Here is a 5,680-nt window from a genome sequence, read left to right as displayed (position 1 = left end):
ATATGACCATTAGAAGTCCAAACCCCTGTTATATACCCACGTTAGATGCGATGATTTGTGAGTCGTCATTGGTGTGTGTTTTCCGACGGCCACAAATAAAACCTATTCTCAAAAATATTGTTTGTATTGTGTGTATCTCCCTCTCTTACCCGTCTCATCCCCAAAACCTCAACCCTACCAGATGGAGTATGAAGCTGGACTTGTAGTCTCTAGACCAATGACCCAGCTGGAAGCTGAGATATGGATTCAGAACATGGAGAACCACTTCGGGAGCAACTTGATCTCAAGGAAGTATGAAGTGGAACACGCTCTCCAGTACTTTACCCAAAGTGCTGCTATCTGGTGGAAAATGCACCATGCCATACAAGGATTTAGTGCAGCGGAAACCTGGGACGAATTCAAGAAGACTTTGTTAAGATCCCGACTTATTCAGAAGTGCTATGACAATCCGAAGGAGAAGACTTGTGCATGCAAGATCTGTGGAGAAATAGGACACACCTAGGAAGAACACAAGGATGGATGCACTCATTGTGAAGAAAATCACCCAGTTGAGGAGTGCCCAAGTAGTCAGGTGACTTGTTTCCTTTGTGAAGGAACCAACCACTATCCAACTCAGTGTCACATTTACCCCAAGGTACATCAAGTTGTCCAGCAGCAGAAAGAAGCAATGAAGGAAACACTCAAGAAGAAGATTCTAGAAGAGCCGGTGATGAACAAAAATATAGAAGACCCTGATGGACAAGGTGTGACCAGATTTTCTCCAATGCATGCTACTCATGTCGAGAAGAAGGACATTATTCGCAAGATTGCACGAAGGGAAGCCAAGAGTATCTGGGAAACTTCCCGACGGAAAAAGTGGAGTTTGATCCACTTGAAATAGAAGAACTCGCCAAAATAAAGGAGTCCGGAAAGAAGAAAAGGTACCCTCAAAAGAGCCAAATCTCTGCGGACATAGACCTGAGTCATGTTAGATGTTACAAGTGCATGGAATTTGGCCACCACAAATACATGTGCTCAGGAAGGAAGCCGGAAACCCAAGGAGCAAAAGCAAACACTAAGACACCTCGAGACTTGTCAGAACTCATTTGCTTTCGTTGCAAGGAAGCAGGACATTTTGCTAGAGATTGTCCACAAAGGAAGAAAGCTAAGAAGTAGTTAAGTTTTGACCGCGGCAATTAGTGTAATATGAAGAACTCTTGTTTTTCATGAGATCATGGAGTGAAATTTTTGTAGCAGAAGTCCCTGAGATTGTAATAACATCATGAATAAATGGAATTTATTGTCTCATGATTGCCTATGTTGAAACTGTATGCGTTGTTTCTCTACGAGCAAAGATCTCTGAACATTTATGAGGATATGAGAAAATATGGTCTATGCAGGCATGAGTATATCTCATTTTTAAGTGTGGTAGTAATCGGTAAACCCCACAGGATCCACTGAGTAGGAATGTACCATAACTACCAAGGAGACATATACATTCCTCTGAGTACCTATTTACTGACACCTGCAGATGACAACTCTCTACGAGTCATTCCTCAAGGGCCCAGAAACGATCATGACCCTGACCAGTGACCATGATTACCCAAAAATCCTGAAGGACATGATGAAGCACATTCATCTTGAAGGAGATGAAGTCTACAAAGGCTACCCATTCATGGAAAGTGGAGTAGAACTTTAGTATGTGGAAGTACACCTCCACCATGTGAAAGGAGTTTGTCCAAAGACTATAGGGCAATACTTTTTCATTTCACGTGTACCACGAGCAACCTTCTTTGATGTTGTTCGTGAAGCTGCCATCGAAGCCATACGTCAGATTGGAGAAATACTTGAAGCAAGACTCCGACATACCCAGGAATACGTGAGTGAAGTGCATGCGGAGATGATGGAGATGAAGCTCATGACCACCATGATGAAGCAAAAGATGGATGATTTCAAGGAGCACATTGGACAGTTCCAGTGGAACTAAAGTATCCCCAAGGGAGACGAATGAATAATGTTGGCAGAAATGCTCGACCATACCGAACAATGTGGATGGCAGCATTTGTAATAGAGTACTTTTGGATTGGAGTTTTTGAGAAGAAATTAAGGATGTAATAAAGGATTGATTATGAAATGAATATGATTTATGGATGAACCAATACATTTTCATGGTAAACACACTAGCGGAAAGCATCCCACAGAGTAGAGTGTGTACCAAAAATAAGTCTGAGGACTATTCATATGATGGTTACCCCAAGAATATGATGGATTGAAACACTATGGAATTTAAAGGCGTAGTAATTCCAAGTATGTCTGCAACCCACAGACCCCGGGACTAATAAGGATCAAGTACTATCTTTTGGAGAAGGAAACTTGTTTCAGCAAACGTTTTCTTAGGAACATACGGAAGCCAGAGAGTTGTGAAGATACGATAGATGTTTTGTTCAGCTTGCAGAACCAATGGATTATCCGAACTTCGTTCGTGGACAAGAGAAATTATGCAATGCTTGTGAGGATGCCCAAGTGTTAGAATACGAGATTCACTAAGCCTTATACAAGGTAATGATTTCAGTGCGACATGGCTTGGCCACCATAACGACTTACTATTATCATTCTCTTGCTATTCGGAATGGTAAATCTGAGAGACATACCCATAGTGAGAGACGATGTTCTTTGAAGCTTTTATTTAAGCCTTAAAATGAAATAAGAAAAGCCAATGTACATGGTAGTTGTTGTCACGCGTAGAAAATTTTACGGTGAGGATGAAGACAAGACCCCTCTCTCTGCAGGATAACCACAAATGGTAGACCACCATGAGAATCACCGATATGTTATTTAGAATTGATCACGAGACTGTCAGTTAAGAAGACCCAGTAACGGAAGAATCTTATATCAACAGAAGAACCCTCGTTTTGATGGAAATGTTATGAATATAACGGGGGAGCATCACCAAAGGATTTAGTATGAAGGCTGTGAGGAGTCAGATGCCAAAACCCGAGAGGATTTCTAAAAGTTTTGAAGGACCAGTATCTCTCATTTTAAGTGTGGTAGCATACCACTTTGCCGGAAGTTGGATTTGTTAGAAGACCCCCAAACCCTAACCTTTCTTTCTAGCCTCTTCGAATCTCGAGGACGAGATTCATTTGAAGTGTGGTAGGTTTGTAACATCCCAAATTTTGGAATGTTAGTATAATTATTATATTGTTTGTTTGTTTGCTTGAGTGATTGAAACTTGAGTGAAATTTGAAACTTTTCAAAAACTTTTGAATGAGAGGGAATAAAATGACTTTCCCCATCTCCGATGAATTCAAATTCAATCTTTTAAAAGCAAAGAGAGAAGATGACATGACTTCTTCAACTATAAAGAATTTGAACGGAGTTTGCATTTGAATCCTTTCAAAATATTTGCCCTTGCTTCTATATTTTTCTTCCCCGAGAAAATGCCCCGACAAAATTCCTGCACGCAAGAAAGAGCGGAGGAAAATGACCCTCCAAAATGTGAGGCATTTCTGAAATATTTTGAGCCAAGAAGACCCAAGTTTATGGGGAAAATATTTTGCCAAAAGAAATAAAGCATTTAGGGATTTTCTAAAAAAACATTTTTTTGAAGTATTTATTTTGGTAGTGGAAAATGCCCATCTTTTTGGATTTATTTTTCTGAAAATTTTAATATATTATACCTCTATATTCCGGGGATATTCTATTTCCTTTTAATCGTATTAATTCCGGTTTTAATAAAAAGGGAAAGAGATCTCTTATTTTAGGAATGTACTTGGGCCACGTTAGGAAACGCATCGGGCCCAGATACCCCTTCTTCTTCCTCCTCTAGTTCCCTCCCTTCCCAGGCAATGGCAGAAGCTTCCTGGAAGCTTCCCTCCCCCGATTCGCGAGATATGTTGCCTCCCCTCGCCTCCCACCACCCCTATAAGAGAGCTCCGACTCTCCTCGTTCCATTTTCCCCATCACCCCCTGCCGTGCTACTCCTCCGCCGATTCCCCACCCCGCCGGCGACCTCCCCAGCTCGCCGAAGCAGCCACCTCGCCGGAGTTCTTCCTCTGTGTCAGCCACGGTGAGCTTCATAGAAATCCCGTCACAGTTTTTTTTCAGAAAAAGAGCAAACTTATAAAATTCATATCTATTATTCTATAACTCCGAATTAGGTGATTCTTTTTGCGTTGGATCAAAACTTTTATGCAGTTTCTGTAGATATATAGTTTGTCTATGTTTGGATTTATAAAAATTGAGTTAGATCAGATTTGAATTAAATCTTGTTTTGCTTATTCCGGGAGTTTAAAAATAGCTTTTAATTTGATTCTTTTTGCTGCTGCTTCCTATTGATCATATATTTCAATAGTTTAAGTTTCAATTTTTAGTAAATATTTTTAATTGGGGTTTTTACCAAAACAGATTCTGTTTTAGTTCTTTTAGGATTATAGCTATTTCTTTTTCTATATTTTTTTAAATTAGTTTCTTTTATATTTGAGAAAGTTTATATTTGGTTTTCTGTTAGATAACAGTAGGTTCTCAACAAGTTTTTATTTTTATTTTATTTGTTATCATGAAATCAATTCTAGTTCCCTAATAACTTGCAATTGATTTCTCTACTGTTTCAAATCCCGTTTGGAAAATACTTTCAAATAGTTTTGTGAAAAATACTTTATTTTATCCTAGTTAAATTTTAATCTTAGTTCCCTGTTATTTAAGTATTTTATTTTCTGTTAGACAAAAACTATTTAGTGTTTGACGTAGTAGAAGACTCCCTAGTCTTATTTGAAGTTTCCTTCGGATTCTTATTCACTCTCTCTTTTGTTTTGATTGCTAGAATGATTGCTAGTATGAGTGCTTATGTGAATGATATGTTTGTTATATAGATTTCTTCGGAGAGTGACGAGTAGTCTATCACGTTATTTCTCGAGAAATTCTTCTTCGTCAACATCGCCAGGCAAGTCATTTGATCATGTATCACCTATGTTTTATGCATCGTAGTTCTACCATCCTATGCCCAATTTGCATGCTGGCTAGGTACTTGGAAATTATGGTTACATATTGTAGTATCATGTGGTAGGCACCCAACAACCCCGTTACTTGGCCCGGGACGACAAATTTCATATTGGTATGCTTGAGTAGACGGGATTCTGGTTGAGAGTTTATCACGATTGATGCGAGAATAATTTAATAAGCAAGACCGGTTAAGTCAATACCTTTCAAGACCTCGTGATGCAATGCAACTCTGGGTGAAGGACGGTTGATCGGCTCCCTGGAGAAACCAGTGCATGACCCGGGATGCTGGAGAGGGCCATGACATCTTGCGGAAAGCTTCACCCAGGCTCAAAGAGACGGACGGATATTTTCAAGACCCAAGGCTTACCTGTATAGCCACAAGTCATTATGGGCTCTGGCTTGGTTGGACAACACGGCGACTCTGGACAGGCGGTGCTAGCAGATGTAGAAGAACGGTAGGATTGGATGGGCACCGACAGGGATTCAGAGGGACCCGTTGAAAGACCATGTTTTGATCATCCGGTCTTCAAACACCCTGAAGTGCGAGGACATACACGGAGGCGATCAAATCTTGTGGGGAACGTGTGCAAAACTATGCAGAGTACTCAAACCTAATCGATTAGCCGTGTCCACGGTCATGGACAACTTGAGCCAAAGGAACTGAAGTTATCTGAAATTCTCAACACAAATAATAATATTG

This window comes from Hordeum vulgare, chromosome 6H, assembly GCF_904849725.1.
Source record: "Hordeum vulgare subsp. vulgare chromosome 6H, MorexV3_pseudomolecules_assembly, whole genome shotgun sequence".
Lineage (NCBI taxonomy): Eukaryota > Viridiplantae > Streptophyta > Magnoliopsida > Poales > Poaceae > Hordeum > Hordeum vulgare.
The sequence above is the reverse complement of the archived record's forward strand: the minus strand, read 5'-3'. Positions refer to the sequence as shown.